The 6,886-nt window shown below is 45.1% G+C and overlaps 1 long non-coding RNA gene across 1 annotated transcript; it reads right to left on the bottom strand.

The window, feature by feature from the left end:
* Positions 1 to 935: 935 nt before the first annotated feature.
* On the bottom strand, positions 936 to 3,494 carry LOC116501404. The gene is made up of 3 exons (XR_004254421.1): positions 3,343 to 3,494; positions 2,354 to 2,460; positions 936 to 1,457 (listed from the first exon to the last, which is right to left on the bottom strand). It is a non-coding gene; the product is annotated as an uncharacterized LOC116501404 (long non-coding RNA).
* Positions 3,495 to 6,886: the final 3,392 nt, after the last annotated feature.

The following is a 6,886-nucleotide window of genomic DNA, read 5'->3' as shown; positions in this document are numbered from 1 at the left end:
TTGTGTACATTCATAATTCAGGACCAGTCCAACTCTCAAACAATATTCATGCTACAATGGATGGCTTGGTCTTAAGTCATTCAAATCAGTTATGCTTCATGCAAACTGATTATGTGAATCACAGAATCATCTAGGTTGAAAGAGACCTCCAAGATCATCTAGTCCAACCTCTAACCTAACACTAACAAGTCCTCCACTAAACCATATCCCTAAGCTCTACATCTAAACGTCTTTTAAAGTCTGTCAAAGATAGTATTCCAGAATCTAATGGTACTGGATTTATTACTAGCCTTGCAAGGAGGGGGGTTGAACTATAATTAATGCCAGTTGCTGTATATATGTAGGCCAAACGGGGTGAATTGAGGCTGATCTCAAAAATATTTGGGAAAAAAAACAAGATCACAGAATCACAGAATTGTCTAGGTTGGAAGAGACCTCAAGATCATCGAGTCCAACCTCTGACCTAACACTAACAAGTCCTCCACTAAACCATATCCCTAAGCTCTACATCTAAACGTCTTTTAAAGACCTCCAGGGATGGTGACTCAACCACTTCCCTGGGCAGCCCATTCCAATGCCTAACAACCCTTTCAGTAAAGTTCTTCCTAATATCCAGCCTAAACCTCCCCTGGTGCAACTTCAGCCCATTCTCCCTTATCCTGTTTCTTGCTTTGTTCTTGTTATGATGAAATGTACTTTTAAAAATCCGATGTTCAATTTTTTTCAAACTTCTGATTTGTATGTTACATATTTTAACAAAGCATTGAAGTAACTCGTTAAACCCTTTCCTCTTTTAACAGACATGCACATGCTAAGACAAACATAAATTATTCCAACTTTGATATAAAACTTTTAAAGAGTGCACAGTGTTCACCTCACAAACAATGCCTGGGTGGATAACTTCAACTCCTGCCTCCAGGAGTCTATCACCCATGAGTGGGTGTCATGCATAAGTTCTTCTGTATTTTTCATCCACACGCACAAGGTACCATATTCCCTCAAAGAGATCTACTGAACACTGTGGAATATAGTTGGCTGTTTTTAAAAAAAGCCAGTAACATACTGTTAGTTGGTTCCTGGTGAGAGTTTTATACAACACAGGCCTTTCACACATTGCAGTTTGGAAGTGATAAGACAGGAAAACCAAGTCTGCATTTTCATTTCAGCCACATCAGGCCAATGAATACAAGGTATAGAAAAACACTTTACAAGCTATACAGAAGTAGAAAGAGTTGGACATTCTCTTCATTCTACACCCAAATCATTTAATTAAATTCATACAAATTAAGTAATAAATATTTTACTGTAGGATTAGGAATGATTTATATTTATTAAATGATATGTTTCCTGTCTAATCTTCATGTTTTCATCAAAGACATCAGGTGCAATACGTTTTCTTGAGTCAAGTCTTGCTTTAAGATCAGAAAGGCTGGCAGTTATTTTGTCCAATGCAGAACCTAAAACATCAACCCATCATGTAAGGTAGCACAAGTACTGAGAGCTGCACACTAGCATGTTAACATTTCAAGACCGTTCAAAATATTTTGTGTTATAGAAATTAAACTTCTGGTTAGTTACAAATATTCCCAATTACTTGAGCAAAACACTTGTAGCATTTAAAAAAATATTATCTATTTGCACAAGGAGACACTTAAACCATTCCCTGGAGCTGGAATGGTCTTTAACTTTACTGTCATTAAGCACTGTTCTACAGGTTTACATAGGCTGGTAGGTAATGTTGACTCATGGAGAGCTGACTCCACAATCAGTAAGATTGTAAAGTAGGTATGTTTATACAGCACTGGGCGGCACAGGGGGTAGTCCCACCAAAGTCGTGTGCCCCTAACACGGCAATTTGCTTTGGTTATATGCAGTAAAGGTTTACATATGCATGAGGTTTCCCAGTATGCCTATACATATTCATAACCCGTCCCCGCTTAGTATTAAAATTAGTTCCAAGAAGTAATTTCCATAAACTCCTCCCCTCTGTGCTTGCGCAGTGCCTTCTGGTGGTGGGCACTGAGGGTTGTGAGGATGAAGTAAGATGTCTTCATCCCCAAGGTTGAACTTTTCACCTTGTCTCCTTGCGCATGCTCTCTGAGCCCTTGGTCACAGTCCGAACCATAAGGTTGGTTTGATCTGGTTCTTGGGGTCCCAGGGGCTCCTGTTATCTGGAAGCCTAAGTGCAGCACAGGCACATCGCAAATGTAGCACATATTAAGCAATGACTGTTGCCTACATATTCATTCTTAATCAATCACTCTCTAATTTCTAATCCCATGTTTCAATGTAACAAAGCATTTAGAGGCTAGCTGTGCAAAGGAGTTGATTAGAATATTTTCCTTTCACTCACCAGGAGTGGCATCCTGTGTAACTCTGATGGAATACAGTGTAGCAGCAAAACCAGAGCCATATGAGAACACGCTAATTCTTTGTCCTGTGAGCTGCTCTGGAGAGTACCTACAAATCAAACAACAGTTGTTTAAAGTGTTAGACCTGGGAACAGAGGCGGGGGCAGTGTCTCAGCGGCCGTCAGTGCCACCACCCACAGGGCCAACGGCGCTGCCCGTGGGGGGTCCCTTTGACCCCTGAGATCATTGGAAACAACTTCAGAGAGAAGCAATAAAGGCGGGGGGGGGGGGGGGAAACTCGCTTTTCCAGTCCAAGTTCAGGATTGTGGGCAAAATGACTGGCAACCCTTCCATCGGGACCTTATTAAAGAACTACGTAAGACAGTGACCACTTATGGGTTATTGGCCCCATTTACGCAGTCCCTGCTGGAGAATGTCATGACAGGACAGCTTTTAACTCTCTTTGACATACGACAAGTAGCAACAATGATATTAACTCTGACACAGAAGTTATTATGGGAACAGAAATGGAGAGAATTGTGCGAACACTCAGCACTCCAAAATTTAGAAAGACAACCGGGGGAATCCACTTTTCAGAGTCGGTATACCTCAATTGATGGGTACAGACCCGATGGCGGATCCACACCTTCAGGCGAATCTAGATTCAGGCATTCTCCGGCTGACTGCAACCCCAGCCCTCCAGGCAATGTTAAGAATCCCAGAGAACTCCAAAGACAAGGAAGCCCGCGCAGCCCTTTACAAAGGTCCAGCAAGGGGTGTCTGAACCATACACGCAGTTTATCGATCGGCTTCGCGATGCACTAGATAAGCAGATTGACAATCGGGAAGCAAAAGACGCCTTGCTACAAAGGCTAGCGGTAGAAAACGCAAACACCGACTGTAAAAAGGTGCTACAGACTCTGCCCGTGAACGCAACAATAGTTCAGATGATAGAGGCGTGTAACCAAGTGGGTTGTATCGAACATCATACCGAATCGCTGGCGTCCGCTTTTGCAACAGCACTAACCATCAGTCAGGACCCCCAGGGGAGATAAAACGCAGTCGGTGTAGAGACCCGAACCACCTAGTCTCTGCATGCCCCAGGTGGGGGCGGGGGCGGGGGCGGGCAGCTCGCCTCCAGTCCCGCCCACTTTGTATCCCGGATGTGGGAGGGGACGCTACTGGGCGAGCCAGTGCCGCTCTAAATACAACGCGGAAAGACAGCCTCTGTCGCCGCGGCAGGGAAACGGGAGGAGGAGCGCGGGGCGGGGCCGCACGACGACACAAGTACCCCCGCCTCCCGGTTAAAGGAGGAACCTCCCACAAGGGAGGGCTCCAAATGCAATGCTGACGCAGGGTCCAGCGCCATCTGCTGCCGCGTTGCCACGGTTACCACCGTGGACACCCGCTCAGCAAGAACCAGAGGGAGTGCCGGAGTGGATGTCTCTACAGTAACAGACGCCACTTTGTGGGGTACTCACGTTCATAAAATTCCATTGAATGTCAAAGGACCAATTGGGAATGGCTGTAGTGCATTGCTGCTAGGACGATCAAGTACAACTTTGACCGGATTGTTTGTTTTGCCGGGGATAATTGATGCCGACTGTAATGGACAAATCCAAGCTATGGCTTGGACACCGTCTCCACCATTGTCAATACCAAAGGGAACTAGAATTGCTCAATTGATTCTTTTTCGAGCAGTAGTACCAAAGGCTGTGGATGCTATCAGGGGAGCAGCAGGTTTCGGGTCAACCAGGTTCCCCGAGATGTTTTGGGCCGCCGACATAGCCCAGCATCAGCCAATGCTTACTGTTACCCTTTGGAATAATTCTGAGCACCCACCCTCCAGTCAATGCAAGATGCTGGCGGACACTAGAGCGGATGTTACTGTAATTGCCATTAAAGACTGGCCCTCTGCTTGGCCCATGACAACTCCCTCAGGTGGATTGGTTGGAGTGGGAGGAATGTCAAGCACCTTTCAGAGTGCCACGACGCTTACTATAAAAACCCAAGAAGATACTACGTGCACAGTACACCCTTACATTACTAATATCCCCATCAGCCTGATGGGGCGAGATGTGATGGGACAATGTAAATTCACCATCTCCTCTCCTGAAAATTTTCAGTAGCGGCCATTGATGAGCGACCGACACTCTGTCTCACATGGAAAAGGGAATCACCAATACGGGTGGATCAGTGGCCGCTTACAAGAGATAAGATTGCGGCATTGCAGGAGTTGGTTCAAGAACAACTCCAGCAAGGACATATTGTTCCAACAAACAGCCCATGGAATTCACCAGTGTTTGTCATCAAGAAGAAGTGCAGGAAATGGAGATTACTGCATGATTTGCGACGAATCAACGCAGTGATCGAGGACATGGGCTCCTTGCAGCCAGGATTACCCTCACCTACAATGATACTCTGTAATTGGGACATCGTTGTTATGGACTTGAAAGACTGTTTTTTCACAATTCCTTTGCATCCTGATGACTCTCCTCGTTTTGCCTTTTCATTACCAAAGATCAATAGGAAGGAGCCTATGGACCGATATCATTGGACCGTACTACCACAAGGCATGAAAAAACACCCCAGCCACGTGCCAAACCTATGTCGCAAAAGCTATCCAACCAGTACGCCAATGCTTTCCGGAGATATACATATACCACTACATGGACGATATCCTACTAGCTGGACCTTCTAGTGATAAGGTCCAAGAGGCACTGCCTGCCTTAAAACAAGCGTTACAGACAGCAGGACTCCAAATTGCACCTGAAAAGGTGCAGACCCAAGCACCTTGGAAGTATCTGGGGTGGAAGATTTTACAGCAAACCATTCAACCACAGCAGATATCCATTAATGCAGATGTTAAGACACTGAATGATGTACAGAAATTACTAGGCAATATAAACTGGATTAGACTACAATGTGGGATAGACAATTCGATATTAGCGCCTCTCTTTGAGTTATTAAAGGGAAACACTGTTATTAATGCCCCAAAGCGATGGACTGAGGAGGCTCATAAAGCATTGCAAATGGTTAACGAAAGAATCTCAGCACAGTAATGCCATCGTCGTAGTGAGAACCTCCCCCTTCAATTATATATTTGTAATCAAGAACGACAACCAGTGGCTATTATTGGGCAATGGGACCCCTCCTGTAAGGACCCCTTAGTGGTCCTGGAATGGGTCTTTTTACCCCATCAACCCTCAAAAACTATTGCAACGCGGCTGGAAATGTTCGCCGTCCTAATAAAGAAAGGAAGTGAGAGAATACTTGAATTAGTGGGAGAAGAACCCAATCTGATTATAATTCCTGTAGTAAAAGACTATTTCACCCAGTGCTTGCAGAATAGTTTAGAGCTCCAAATAGTGTCGACGGGATTCAACGGACAGGTTGATACCCACCATCCATCTCATAAAATATTCTCCTTTTATAGTAATATAAAAATTGAACAGCAGCCGTTGTGCCAATGGGAACCAGTGGATGGCCGGACAGTCTTTACATATGGGTCCGGAAAAACAGGCAAAGCTGTAGTATCTTGGAAGAAGGTGGAAAGTGGCAACACCAGATTGAGCGGATCCACGGTTCCCCACAGATAGTTGAATTACATGCTATTATAATGGCTTTTAAGTGCTGGTCAACAGTACCTTTGAATATTATATCAGACTCGCAATATGCCGTAAGTGTCGCTCAGCGCATTGAGAGGGCACATTTGAGACATATCCCAAAGGAAAACTTGTTTCTAAAATTTAAGGAGCTGTTATTTTTGGTGGAGCAGTGAGCGCACCCATATTGTATTATTTACATGCGGAGCCGCGCCATGTTACCCGGTATTTTTCCAGAGGGTAACGCATACGCTGACCAGCTAACTAATATGACCCTGACTGCCCCGGTGCCTGAGGTGCCTAAGGAGGAAGCATGGTTATCCCATGCCTTCTTCCATCAATTCACCAAAGTCTTGGCGAAACAATTCGCTGTATCGATCATTGACGCCAAATTGATTGTCCAAACATGTCCTGACTGTCAACAACATGTTTCAACCACGCCTTTAATGGTAAACCCTAGAGGTCTACGGTCCTTACAGTTATGGCAGACCAACGTAACGCATATTCCAGAATTTGGTCTCTTGAAATATATTCACGTATCGGTAGACACTTTCTCTCATGCTACTTGGGCGACAGCCGCAGCGGGTGAAACTAGCTGCCATATCCAGGCTCACTTCTGTGTCGCTTTCGCAGCTCTAGGCATCCCAAAGGAAATAAAAACCGGCAATGGCCCCGCCTATAGTAGACACTCCCTTTAAACTCCCTTTAATACATATTCATCACCACTTTTGGAAAAGGCAGGGTTATTATAATTAGTTTCCTGGGACCCGAACCATCCCACGGATGCATGCGTATCAGTCTCCGGTCATCCCTCTGGGGGTCGCTCGTACTGAAGGTTCGTAGTCTTCCTCCCAGGCTTCGGTCGTTCTTCAGCTTCCCCCCCATTCTCCTTAATTAGTAGTCTCTGGTCTGGATGTCAGAAAGTTGTGT

The sequence above is a fragment of the Aythya fuligula genome, chromosome W (genome assembly GCF_009819795.1).
Source record: "Aythya fuligula isolate bAytFul2 chromosome W, bAytFul2.pri, whole genome shotgun sequence".
Classification (NCBI taxonomy): domain Eukaryota; kingdom Metazoa; phylum Chordata; class Aves; order Anseriformes; family Anatidae; genus Aythya; species Aythya fuligula.
This window is presented reverse-complemented; position numbering and strand designations above follow the sequence as displayed.